The sequence below is a fragment of the Capricornis sumatraensis genome, chromosome 16 (assembly GCF_032405125.1).
Source record: "Capricornis sumatraensis isolate serow.1 chromosome 16, serow.2, whole genome shotgun sequence".
Classification (NCBI taxonomy): Eukaryota; Metazoa; Chordata; class Mammalia; order Artiodactyla; family Bovidae; genus Capricornis; species Capricornis sumatraensis.
This window is the reverse complement of record NC_091084.1, coordinates 64126845-64141548: the sequence shown is the minus strand read 5'-3', so window position 1 is coordinate 64141548 and position 14704 is coordinate 64126845. Positions and strand designations below refer to the sequence as shown.

At 44.2% G+C, this 14704-nt stretch overlaps 1 pseudogene; it reads left to right on the top strand.

Moving 5' to 3' along the window:
- The first annotated feature begins 13707 nt into the window (after positions 1 to 13707).
- On the top strand, positions 13708 to 13959 carry LOC138092225 (copper transport protein ATOX1 pseudogene; annotated as a pseudogene).
- Positions 13960 to 14704: the final 745 nt, after the last annotated feature.

Below are 14704 nucleotides of genomic sequence, written 5' to 3'. Positions count from 1 at the left end.
TTTAATCAAGGTTAACAAAAATTCAGATCAGTCTGTATGCAATACACCTGAAAAATGCCTCCTTAATCCTCTTGAGCTCAATATAACTTTTCCCTCGAAGTCCCCCAAACATTTTTATACCTCTTCAAAAAAAAAAAAAACACAAGCATTCTGCTCAGGACTATAGTCATTTCTTTCAAACACTGAATGTTTTATGTGCACTGACAATGTGCCAGATATTGTTCTAAGTGCTGACAATAATGCTCAGATGCTATGCACTATTCTATATGCCAGACACCATTCTAAACGCTTTTCTGTGTTCTCATTCAATCTTCAAAAAAACTTCCTGTTTTCACACAAGGAACTTCAGGAACAGAACAATTAAGAGACTTCTTTAAGATCACACTGCAAGTAGTGGCTTCAAAATACAACCCCCTGCCCCAGAGTTTATCCTATCAACCATTTCTCTAAACTGCCTTCAACAGATGTGAACAAGATAGCTCCCTGTTCTCATGGAACATGCATTCTACTAGTGGTGGTTAGCAGTATGGTGAAGGGCAGTAGTAAGTGATACGTATGTGCTTAGTTGATCAGTCGTGTCCAACTCTTTGTGACCACATGGACTGTAGCCCACCAGGCTCCTCTGTACATGGGGATTTTCCAGGCAAGAATACTAGAGAGGGCTGCCATGCCCTCCCCCAGGGGATCTTCCCAATCCAAGAATCAAACCAGGGTCTCCTGCATTGCAGGCGGATTCTTTACCAGCTGTGCTACCAGGGAAGCCAAGTGATATACATAAATCTACAAAGTTACTTCCCAGAGAGATAATACAATGAAGAAAATAAAACTCTGTGATATAATACAGTGATGAGAAGTTACTCTACATAGGGCCGTCAGAGAAGATCTGAGGTAGTAACATCTGGGTGAAGACCTCATGTCCAGAAGTAGCAGCAAAGACCTGTAAAGAAACTCGAGATAAAAAAAACAACCAGTGCAGAATTCCTAAGACACAGATAATCTTAGCATGTTTCAGGAACAAAAATAAGGCCCATGTGGCTGAAGGATGGTGGATGGAGTGGAATGATTAGGTTGGAGAATGAGCCAAGGCTCAGATCCCTTACAACCTCAGAGGCCACGATAAGGACTCTGTATTTTCCTGAGTAACACGAGGAGGTTGTAAGCAGGGTAATGACATTACCTGATTTATATGGTGAAATGTTAACTCTGCCTGTTAATAAACTCTATTATAGAAAGGCTAAAGTGGAAACAAGGAGGCAGCTCACTGTCCATGTGTGAACACATTCATATGGAGTTCAAACCAGCAGGATTTACTGAGGGAGTGGATATGAAAGAAATGAATCATAGATGGCTCCAAACTCTTAGGCATGAACTACAAAGTAAATGGCAGCATTATTTACGGAGGTGGGAAAGATTAAAGGAGAATGCGGTTGTGGGGTTAGGGCAATAATCATGTTTTAGATATATTATGTTTGAAATAGTTATTCAATACCCAAATGGAGATGACAGGGAGCTAGATATGAATCTAGAGATAGAGATTTGAAAATAATTTGATATATATGGCAACTTCACCAAGGGTGAGTAGAAAGAGAAGGATGGAATGCCAAGGTTCTTAGGTACTTCAGCAATTCAAAGCCAAGTAGAAGAGAGGCACCAAGTATATGATCCTGTAACCTTTCTCAAATACAAGTTTGTGGTTTTTTTTAAATGAAGTATAGTTGATGTATAATGTAAGTTACAGGTGCACAATACACTGATTCACAGTTTTTAAAGGTAACACTCCATTTATTGGATCGTAATACAGTGATTCAGTTTTTAAAGGTTACACTCCATTTACTGGATCGCAAGTTCTTTGAGGCAGGACAGTGTCTCCTTCATTTTTGCAGTACGCTGTAGAACTTAGCTTAGTAACAGAAACTCAGAGATGCTCAGTACATTTTAATGACTGAATGAATTTGATATTGGACTTCTCAAGCTTTCACTGCAGAAATATACTTGATAAAGGCAACAGTGCCTTGCATATAGTGGGCATGCAAATATTTGTTCAATGAAAGAAAGAAAAACCCTGTGTTTTAGTGCTCACACTGTTCCAGAAAGTATAACAAGGAAAGGAGGAAAGCAAGCAGCGGCTTACACCTCCACGCTTCCTACCAATGACAATCACAAATGCCCTAAACCCTTCATTCTGGTCCCGACTACAGAGTAGACAGGGAAGGTGGGGAATGGCACTAGAGACGGCAGCAAAGAACAAAGGGCTTCCAATTCCCATGCTAAAACAGAGTTCTGGTTTTCATGCCGTAAGTTAAGTATTAATATTAAACAACAATTATATACCAAGCTTAGATGGTAAAGCACCTGTCTGCAATGCAGGAGACCTGGGTTCGATCTCTGGGTTGGGAAGATCCCCTGGAGAAGGAAATGGCAGCCCACTCCAGTACTCTTGCCTGGAAAATCCCATGGACGGAGGAGCCTGGTGGGCTACAGCCCATGGGGTCACAGAGTCAGACACAACTGAGGGATTCCACTTTAACTTTCTTATGCCAGGCACTAGAGTACCATCTTCCCTGGCGGCTCAGTGGTAAAGAATCCATCTCCAGTGCAGGAGAGGCAGGAGAGGCAGGATACACAGGTTCCCTAGGTTCGGAAGATCCTCTGGAGAAGGAAAAGGCAACCCACTCCAGTATTTCTGCCTGGGAAATCCCATGGACAGAAATCCCTGATGGGGTACAGCCCATGGGGTCACAAAGAGTCAGATTGACTTTGTGACTAAGCAACAAAAAAGTAAGTACCAGGTATAGAGCAGTAGGCAAAACACAGTGCTCCTCAAAGAACTTCCATTCTAAAGAGGAAGGCATCTATTACATAAACAGTATACATGCGTGCTCAGTGGCTTCCGCTGTGTCCAACTCTTTGACCCTATGAACTGCAGCCCAACAGGCTCCTCTGTCCATGGGATTCTCCAGGCAAGAATACTGGAGTGGGTTGCCATTTCCTCCTCCAGGGGATCTTCCCAACCCAGGGATCAAACTAGCGTCCTTTCTGTCTCCTGCATTGCAGGTGGATTCTTTAGCACTGAGCCACCTGGGAAGCCCCACCTAAACAGCATATAGGTATGTGATTACATTTCAAAGAATTTTGTTGAAACACAGTATGTATATACCATTGCACAGAACAACAGGGAGCAGAGGTTGAAAGGCAGCAGGTTTCTAACATGAAATACCTTAAGAAGTCAGGTTGGGAGATAGAGAAAGGGTGAGAGATAGGTGGAAGGGACAGGGTGTAGGAGAGCTTTAAGGTAGAAAGCAATTTAGGATGACCCAAGGAATTTTAAATGGACCAGTAAATGCAGGACTATATTCAACACATTTCAGATTTTTAAAACCTTGACCTTAAGGTGTAGGAGTCGCAATGCAAAGGTACTAAGCAAAGGAACAACATGATCAAACTGGTAGATTTGTGTTTTTAAAAACCACTCTGGGACTTCCCTGGTGGTCCAGTGGTTAAGACTCCACGCTCACAATGCAAGGGGTCAGGTTTGACACCTGGTGAGGGAACTGATCCCGAATACTGTAAGAAAGATCCCAAGTGCCACAACTAAGACCCGGCATAGCCAAAAATTAAATCAAATTAAAATCACTCTGAATTCTATGAACAGAACAAATTGAAGTGAGAGAGGCAGAGGAATGGACTGGGAATTTGGGGTTGGGAGATGTAAACAATTACATTTAGAATGGATAAATAACAAGGTCCTACTGTATAGCACAGGGAACTATATCCAATCTCCTGGGATACACCATAATGGAAAAGAATATTTTAAAAAGAATGGAATATATATATGTGTAAAACTGAGTCACTTTGCTGTTCAGCAGAAATTGGCACTACATTGTAAATCAACCATGTCCTTGTGCTTAGTTGCTCAGTTGCATCTGACTTTTTTCAACCTCATGGAGCCAGCCAGGCTCCTCTGTCCATGGGGATTCTCCAGGCAGGAGTACTGGAGTGGGTTGCCATGCCATCCTCCGTCCATGGGGATTCTCCAGGCAGGAGTACTGGAGTGGGTTGCCATGCCCTCCTCCAGGGGATCTTCCCAACCCAGGGATCAAACCCAGGTCTTCCACATTGCAGGCGGATTCTCTACCATCTGAGCCACCAGGGAACCCCAAATCAACTATACTTCTGTTTAAAAAAAATAAAGGAATGAACTGAAGGAAGGAAAGGAAAGATTTAAGATTATTTAGTTATCCAAGAGAAAAATAATGGTGGCTTGGATCAGGCTGGAGCAGCAGAAACACAAAGTAGACAATTTCAAGACATTATTTAAGAGATGAAATAAAAGTCAGCAAGGTTTGGTGACAGAGCACGCACAACTCCCGGGTTCTGGCCTGAGCAACTAGATGGACAGAGGTGTGACTGAGAAAAGCTTCACTTGAGAAGCAGAGGTGGGGTGGATGGGGAAAGTATGAGCTCATCACTAATGATTCCTGCTACGGAGCCAATAAAAGCTCGAAGAGGTAGATGGATACGCAACTAGGTGCTCAGAAGAGCTCTGGGCTTTAGATGTATATATGGGCATCTCTAGAGATGGTATTTTAAGTCATGGGCATGGATGTGATATCCTAGGACAAAGCACAGAATGGACAAGAAATCCTATCAACCCCAAACCCTAAGGAAACAATATGTGGAGATTAGAAGAGTTAAGAACTAGTGAAGAACAGGAAAAAGCAGCAGCCCAGAGAGGAAAGAGGAAAGTCAGAAAGCACAGTGCTATGGAAATGAAAGGAAGTATGTTTCAATTAGGAAAAAAGATGGACAACAATGATAAAGAACACTGAAATAACGATATTAATGATGGTCAGGATTCCAGGCCAGTCATAAATGATCATTAACCCATTACATAGGCAGATTACAGTATCAGACTATCTAAGTAGTCCACTTCAGTAATGAAACATGCCCAGGTTTAAATCCCTGCTCCACTACTTACTTGCTATGTGGCTGGAAGTTTATTAATGTCACTATGTCTCAGTTTCCAATTCTTAAAAAAGAAGGTATAAACAATACCTGCCTCAAAAGATTACTTTGAGGATTAAACAGTGTTTGCATTTATCACTTAAAACAGCAGCTAGCACAAATAAGTTGTCAGTAACTGACATTACTTACAACATTACAAATTACTTACAACATTGTTTCTATGGGACATTACGAACAACATAAGTTTGTTCCAAATAACCTTTCACTACTTTGCGATTGTCTCAACTCCTTACAAATTGTGATCTTTCAGGTCTTATCCCAAAAGCCTTAAGGAAAATGCTAGATTTAAAACTTACTCAAAATGTCCTTGGGCTTACCCCTGTGGCTCAGTGGTAAAGAATCTGCCTGCAATGCGGAGAACCTGGGTTCTATCCCTGGGTCCGGAAGATCCCCTGGAGGAGGGCATGGCAACCCACTCCAGTACTCTTGCCTGGAGAATCCCATGGACAGAGGAGTCTGGCAGGCTATCATCCATAGGGTGGCAAAGAGTCGGACAGGATTGAAGCAAGTGAGCATGCACACAAAATGTCCTTAATATAGTAGCTGACCACTTCTGGAGAAGCTAACCATTGTTTTGTTTTTTGGAAGGATGACCTATCACACTCATTACATTCATACTAAAATCAGGATGAATTTATAATTTATTTAGGAAATTCTAAAAACTGGTGGCAAAAAAGACTGTTTCGAGTCAAAAAGGCAAAACAAATACAATTTTATTTTAAAACAAAATTATTTCCGTTTAGTCATCTTCTGGTGTATACTCAAATACCAACACAACATCTATCATAACTATGATGAAATGGCCTGTCTCTTCCTATTCTGTTCAAAGAGACAAATGTCAGGGAGAGAAAAGGTGCAGGTCTGTAGCTTCCTGATGATCATCTTACATCCAAAAACATGCAAAGGTATTTAGAGTACCTAAAATAGCCCCACAAAGAATATGTCTAACTGCATGGTGACAGATAAAGATATATGCTCATTTGCTCCCTAAAACTAAGAGGACAAATAAATGGAAATGTATATACAATCAGGTCTTATCCCTGAAATTTCCAAGTACACAGCAAGAAATATTTTAGAAACATTCAGAAATCTCTATACACTCTATTTAAAGTGAAATGCTAGAGTTTTCTCATTCGCTCTTTATTTTTCAATTGTTAAACCAATGGAAATATCTAGTATCTTGTGGAGCCGTTATATCAAGAAAGTATTATATCGGAACTCATGAAAAAATGTTTACCATGCTATTTCCTATGAACTGATGAAAATGTTTCATTTCAGGACCAAGTAAAGACATAAAATAGAATGTTAGATCCCATATCAGTAACAACTGAACATCACTACCATCTGTTAGCTTCTGAATAGGTTATTGGAAACAAGGTGACAGACAGGCTAACTCCTTGTGGATAAGTATCCACATCACATCATCACAACCAGTATTCATTTGCACCTTCAAGAAAAACTGCCACAAGGGGGAACAAAAACATTCAACTGATACATGAATTATGAAACAGCTTTTCAAAATGTTATAGAAAAATATGAACAGTCTTCTGAAAACACACAATACTTAAAGACTTACAGGGCATATTTCAGATTCAGTATTTTTTATATAACTGAAGAGAGCACTCGCACAGAATAAAATGAGGTACAATTAAGAAGTGTGTGTAGCCCTGTACAGATGGCCTGATCCTAACACAAGATGTTAACAAAGCAAGTTCATGGGGGAGGGGGAAAGCCTGCATTTTCTATGCTATAATTTAGCTAACTCCACCCCCAAAATATATTTTAAGAGGGGAGGGGCTGAGCATTTAAGAATCAATGGTTTTCAATAAACAAAATAAATCCCTTTTAGATTATGTGTTCCAAATAAATCTACTTACTGTTTTCAAATGTGTTTGGGAAGTCATTCTTTGTTACTTTGATAAATAACATTTGGAAAATATGACAAGTAGATTTTAGTTTCTTGCCTCAGAAGTATTCTGCTAAAAGAAACAACAGAAATAACTAGATAGCATTTGTTTCATGTACCTAATAAAACATTTGTCATTTAAAACATAAACTATGGTGCATAAACACCTATCATTGTTCACTGAAGAGAAAGTAACTTTAATTTGTAAATTATGGGATATATGCAAAAGCTACTTGTAAAATGATAGTCAAATTACCACCAAAAAAAATAAATAAATAAAAGGGAAAAGTGCCAAACATTTTTCATGAACTCCTTAAACTGTATATAATCCAAAGTTATGACTATTTCTGAGAGGTCTCAGCATTTAATTATTTACCTCCACATCGGCACATCACATTATTATTTTCTTAACCCCATATCTTTTAAACAAAGGACCTTAAATTTTCTATGAAAGCATATTTTCCTTTTCTTGAACGAATTTTTTCTCATTCACTCAACAATCATCCCAAGGTACTATCTAAGACAAAGACCAGTTACTCTTGGCACATACTTTCCAAATCATGAAAGTGCAACTTCTCCAAAGAAGAAAACCTAGAATACTGTAATATATATAAAGTTAAAAAAAAAAAAAGTTCACTTCTGTTGTGACAATAATAAAAAAAATCTGATGAGATCATAAAGCCACGAAGCTTCCTGTTGGTAGCTGAGGATGAAGTCATTAGCAACCCAGGATTCCCTGGTCCTTGTAATCAGAAGCTGCACCTACCAGATTTCTGCATTGTTCGGCAGAGGTGGCTTTAAAACACCCCGCTCCCAAATCGTCCAAACCAAACCACGCCTTCCAGTTATCATTCAAATGGACCGTTTCACAGTGTAGCACTACTACACATTTCCCGCGAGCTTAAACGTCTAGTAAGAGTCAACATTTTAGATTCCCTCGGTCATGCTGGAGCAAAGATGAACTCTTGAACCCCACGCTACATAATGAGCCGGGGCTTCAGAAACGAGATGGAGAAGCATGCTTCGGTTCTTCAACCTTTACGGCCTTCACTGACCGCCCCCCTCCTCCGGTTTCTTCCCAACTCTTAGTCACCCCAAAACACAGAAGGCAAAGAGAGAGTCCTTACTTCCTGCTGTTAAGAGGAGGACACCCAAGAGTAAGTTTGAACGCATGGAAGAGAAACAGCTTCATCTTGGCCACCACTGCGAACATATGTCACCCAGCCCAGGCGCAGCGTTCGCATCCCCGGGGCCCCCTCCCAGGCACCCACGTCCCCGGGATTCTTCCGCAGCACAGACCACCCCCCCGCCCCAGGTCCCCCAATGTCAGAGACTTGGCTCCGCGGCTCTTGCGCTCTCGCCTCCCCCACCCTCACGCTCACCGCCGGGGCCCCCCAGACCACATTGTCCGTCACAATACAATGGAATGTCACTGCCCCGAACTCCTCGGTGCCCCGCTTGGCCCCCCGGCACGAGTCCCGAGTTCCCCTGATCGCCGAGTTCAGCCAGGAACCCAAACTTCACCATGTGGAAGCCCAGGACGCGGAGGTGACGGGGACCCACGACTCCCGCCCAAGCCTCCCTTTTACCCACGCTCCCCAGCTGCGAATCCCGCATCGGGCGCCCCCACCCACCCTGAAACTACCCCACAGGAGTTACCAGCAGCCTCTACCGGCAGGGTGAAGGCGAGGAGACGAGCAGGGGGGGCTCCCCGCCGACCCGAACCCTCGGGCGGGGCTGCACGGGGGCGAAGGCCCCAAACGCATCCCCGGCCTTTCCCGGCCCGCCAGGACCCCCCGCCGCCCACTCTCCCTACCTGGCCTTGAGGCTAGGGCTGCTACCGCCGCTGCCGCTGCTGCTGGAGGCGGCGGCCGCGGCTCGGGGTTCGTAGGCCCAGGCGGGGGCCGGGGGTGGTGCGGCGGCGGCGCTGGAGGGGGCGGCGGGGGGCGCGGGCGGCGGCGGCGGCGGCGGCGGCGGCGGCGGGTCGGCGAAGCCGGAGGTCGCGTAGTTCCTGTCCATCGTGGGGGCGGCGGAGGGCGGGCGGGCTGCGGTGGGGGCTCCTCTAGGGCCCAGTGAGAGGGGGGCGGGAGGGGAGGGAGGGGGCGGGGGGAGGAAGAGGAGGCGGCGGCGGCGGAGGGAGCTGCCCCCTCACATGGCCGCGGGCGAGCGGGCGGAGGGCGCGCTGGCCGGTCTGTGCCGGGGGGAGCCGGGCCGCGGTGCGCCGCGAGGCCCCAGCTGGGCGTCAGGGGAGCGGCGGCATCCGTGGCCGGGACTCGCGGCGGCGGCGGCGGCGGTGGCTGCGCCCCATGTTGGTGGATTTCCCAGGATGCACCTCCCGCCCCCCCCTCCGCCCCGCGGCCTCGCCCCGCCTCCCCTCGGCGCCCCGCGCTCGCGGCTCGCGGCTCGCGGCTCGCGGGTAGAGACGGCCTCCTCCTCCGCTGCTGCCGCCGCCGCCGCCGCCGCCGCCTCTGAAAGGCCAGCCCGGGCGGAGAAGGCTTGAGGCCTGCCCGGCCCAGGCCGGCTCCGGGAATCGTAGGGGCGGCCGCCAGCCCTAGCCCGCGAGCCGCGGACTTCCCGCCCTCGGCTGCTCCAGGGAAAGCCGTCGGCGCTCGCCGCGCCCCGCGTGGGAAGGGGCCGCGCCTGCCGGGCTCCTCCGCGAGGGAGGGGGAAACTGAGCGGAAACCCGGCGCGGGGCGCTGCGGCGGGGGAGGCTTGTCAACGCTTTGCCTGGAGTTCGTTATTTGACCCTTCGAGTTATTTTGAGTGACTCAAATACTCAGTTCCCACATCGCGACTCCTTTCTCTACGCCTCGTCCCAAACCAGAAACAGCTGAGCAGACTGTTTTACAGTTCCGTTTACTCCCTTCCTGCCCAAAGCTTGCTGGGCTAGAGGACCCTTTTCCTGCTGTTAGGGGAGATTTATATTCAAAGAGATTCAAATTCAAACGTATTCTTTTCCAACCCTCGTTGAAAGGACCTTTCCCTGGAGGGCTCTTATTAACTGTCCCCACCCCCACCTTAGGGATTTTTCTCATTCTGGGTTTCAGAATCTTCTGTCCCAGGATGAATACTGCCTCTTCATTGATTAATACAGCCACCATCTGGATGACTTTAATTACCATAAATTTAAACTTACTGTGCACACACTGTGTTGGTTTTTTGTTTGAGGCTTGGAACTTCAGCAGGACTCTATCCAAACGTTTCCTGTCCGGCGTCCAGGTTGTTTGGGGGAGGAGGGGAATTAAAGATTATTTGCGGTTCCCTATTGTATATGAGAGTTGTTTCTTCTAGTAACTTATGAGTAGTGAAACAAGAATCATAGAAACTACTATTTGGTCCTTAAGGCATAAAGTAAAAGTTAATAACGGTGAAGTTGATTGACCATCACCCTTTTTAAAAATCAATACAGGTTTAACACCTATTTATGTGCTTAGTACAGAAATCTATCCCTCAAGATAAGCTTAACATGAAGGTTAAACAAATCAGGCATCGTAGAAGACAATAAATCTAATACATTAACTCTGATCACCATGCAAAAAGCAACTTAAACTTCATTAATCCCTGGTTTTGGACCTGCTGTTCCTTCTGAGATTAATTTTGTCCTAGAAGATTCTGTTTTCCTCCTGGCGCCTACATCCTTTTGTTCCTATTCATTCCTTTTTTTGTAAGTCTTTCGTCACCTGTGCTGCTTGGAGTCCTGTCCCGGGGTGGGGAAGCAAGGAAGTGAGTAGTCGTTATTTACAAATGAATTCAAATGTGTGGACACAAGTGACTTTGCCGATTTTATGTTAATCCCAGTATGCATTTTCTGAGGACATCTTTGAAAAGTGGTTTTCTTTGGAGAAGGAATTTGCCAGATAATCTAAGACCCTGCAGAGAAGTAACAAATATTCCATACAACATTTATTTTTCTTACTACTGACTGGAGATCTGTAATCTATATAAATAAAGCAAAGTTATAAGTATTTTTGTGAGCACTAAAGTTTTGCCTGTATGAAAAATGGAGTGGCATGTTATAAATATTTTATGGCAGTTTGATACTCACAACTGGTACTCAGAACTTATGCAGGCAATACCAAACAAGTGGCAGTAAAACCTTTATAGTCCCTCACACCATTATGTAGTTTGTTTATGTCACATAAATCAGAGAAAAAATATTAAAGGAAAATTTTAGTGTTTTAAAAATAATATTAGTCTGTCACCATATGTGATGTTCCTTTGCCCATTAAGTGAAATTTAGTTTACCTTAAGTCAATGCAAGTATACTTCCGATGTTACAAAATGTCTACAAATAACATCATAAAACATCACAGTCTTTTTGGTAAAATTGATGATACTTTGGCCACCTCATGCGAACAGTTGACTCATTGGAAAAGACCCTGATGGTGGGAGGGATTGGGGGCAGGAAGAGAAAGGGATGACAGAGGATGAGATGGCTGGATGGCATCACCAACTCGATGGACATGGGTTTGGGTAAGCTCCAGGAGTTGGTGATGGACAGGGAGTCTTGGCGTGCTGCAATTCACGGGGTCGCAAAGAGTCGGACATGACCGAGCGACTGAACTGAACTGAATGATGTTACCTGAAGAATGTCGTCTTCCCTACGACATACTCCCAACACTGCAAACTTTTCATGTTATCTTCCAGATAATTCCCAACCCAGCTGTTTGAATCTGATCTGTTGTTCTTATTGTTTAGTCTGTAAGTCTTGTCCAACTCTTTTGCACCCCCATGAACTGTAGCTCACTAGGCTCTTCAGTCCGTGGGGTTTCCCAGGCAAGAATACTGGAGTGGGTAGCCATTTCCTTCTGCACGGGATTTTCTTGATCCAGAGATCAAACCTGTGTCTCTTGCATTGAAGGCGGATGCTTTACCACTGAGCCAGCGGGGAAGCCCTTTAAGTCTGATTTAAACAGCACCAAAAGTCACCAATGAGCCTTGTTGTTCTTGTTTTAAATAAAAATATTCATTCCATTTTTTTCCCTGTGGAATTTAAGATCCAGATCAACTGTTGTGTCTTTCATGACATTTCCTCATCATTCCAAGGCAAAACCAATTGCTTCCTTTTCAGTTGCTCTATGGTGCCTATTGCATCTATTGTATTTAACACTATCTTGTTGCATTATGATTAGTTGTATATCTGCCCCTTTCTCTCACAGATCATGAGTTCCTTAAAGGAAGGAGTTGGGTTTAATTCATCCTTCTATTCTCAGTACTTAGTGCTACACCTGACATTAGGCTCTAAATACATATTTATTGAATGAATAAATCCAAATACAATTTTTTAAGTACCCATTCAGAAATTCCATTTAATCATTTACATACTCTTCTGGAAACAAAGGCAACTTGGTTGCAAGATGAATTAAGATCCTACACTTAAAAGTCTTTCCTCCTCTCCCACCCATGTCTTCAATTCCTTCTGAGTTTTATTGTCTATAAGTTAGTGATGTCTCTGAAACTGTCCATGATGGACTTACTGGTGGTCCAGTGGTTAAGACTTTGTGCTCCCAATGCAGGGCACGAGGGTTCAATCCCTGGTCGGGGAACTAAGATCCCACATGCTACAAGGCATGACCAAAGAAAAGAGTGTCCATGGACACTCTCCTCACATTTCCCACCTTCTTCCCAACCCATTAGAAAATCACCATGTATTTAAACTGGTAGGAAGCTTAGTGTAGTTCATCACTTTCATTCTGCTATTGAGGAAACTGAAGCCCAGGGTTCAGATTGTTTTAGGTTAATAGAGGCATTCAGTTGAGGGAGGAAGTAATGAAACTGTATCTCCACTGAGGCAGCCTTGTTTTTTTAGCTTGTGGGGAAATGCAGTGTTGGGGGTTGACAGATTTGAAATGTAGTCAGTAACTCCATATATTCTAATGTTACGAAAAGACTAACCGTTATTTAGAAAGATGCAAGGAGGTCAAGTTTTGTGGCAATTGGGTTGATTAGGGGAGGGGTTTTAATCTTCCATTTTTCCTTTCTCTTCTGGCATATAATCCTGTTTTTGCTGGGGGAGAACTGATTTCACTCTCTTAGGTCAACACCAGAAATTAAATTACAACATCAGAAATGAGGGAGTTCCCTGATAGTCCAGTGGTTTGGACTTGATACTTTCATGACCACAGCCCCTGTCAAGGAACTAAGATCCCGCAGCCCCACTATCATTTTCTCTGAGGCTTAAATCCTATCAACCATCTTTGGCTGCTATCTCTGTTGCTTGTCTTACCCTCCAGGGAAACTGCAATGGGATCAGAAAAGCTGCATTTATACCTGCTTCTTTGGAAGCCACAGGTGTCATTCAAAGACAGCGATGACTCACATTCCTTCCAGTGAGTAGAGTTTCAGAAAGCCTAGTTGATCATCAGTTTTACAGGAAGTGGTCTGAACTATGAATTAAATGATCTCTTGAGCTCTGTGACTATAGTTTAGCTGATAGGGGTCTGGAAGAAGCCAGGTTGAATAATTGGAGACCAAGAGGTAGGGGGTTAGAGCCCACTTTAAGTAAGGGCTGGAAAGATAGGGGTGTGGTATGATCAAGTCGATCATTGAATGATATCTTTTATCTCCCTGAGTAGGTTACAGGAAATTTAAACCGCATTCTGTAAATCATAGCAGAAGATCTCCTGGAGAAAAAAATGGCAACCTACTCCAGTATCCTTGCCTGGAGAATTCCATGGACAGAGGAGCCTGGCAGGCTACAGCCCATGGGGTCTCAAAGAATCAGACAAGACTTAGAAACTAACACTTGCACTTTTACTTTCATCAGAATAACCAATATGGAGAGCCAGAAAGCCAATGCCACTGCCGCCACCTCTTCAGTTTCAACAAAGCATGAGTTCTCCGTGGACATGACCTGTGAAGCCTGCACTAATACTGTCACTCATATCCTCAACAAGCTAGGAGGAGTTCAGTTTGACATTGACCTGCCCAACAAGAAGGTTTGCATCACCTCTGAGCATAGTGTGGACACTCTGCTGGAGACCCTGGGGAAAACAGGAAAGGCTGTTTCCTACCTTGGCCCCAAGTAGAGAGGGCCTGGGTGTCCAACCTGCAAAATAGATCCTCTCCCATCTTCCGACAGATCTAAGACCTGTCAGTCCTGCTCAGCCAATGGAGTTCTGCAGAGACCCTCACTTACCGTGCTCCTCTGCAATAAAGTCCAGCTGCTTTTGCTGGGGAAGAAAAAAAAGTGTAGCCAATATGTATTGAATATGAACGTGCTGGGTCCTGTGCTATGGGCTTTTTATAGTTTATCTATAAACTATAGTATATCTATAACTATATTTAATCCTCAAAATATTCTTACACTGTGGATATTGGTTATTATTATTTCCATTTTACAGGAAATTGAGGCTTAATGAAGTTAACTGCCCAAATCATGTAAACTAATATAAATTGATGCTAATAAAAGTGGAGCTTCAAACCAGCTATATTTGACTTCTGAACCCAATAAGCTTGGTTAAAGTGCTATTGCCAGGTATCTCCACTAAAGTGAAAGTGAAGGGAAAGTGAAGTCGCTCTTTGCGACCTCATGGACTGTAGCCTGCTAGGCTCCTCCGTCCATGGGATTCTCCAGGCAAGAATACTGGAGTGGGTTGCCATTTCCTTCTCCAAGGTATCTTCCCAACACAAGGATCGAACCCAGGTCTCCCACACTGCAGGCAGACTCTTTACTGTCTGAGCCACAAGGGGCTCCTATCTCCACCTAAGAGTGGCTATATTTTCTTTTATAGTAATATTTTGTTGGTACTTTAAGACTGTAAACTCTCAAAG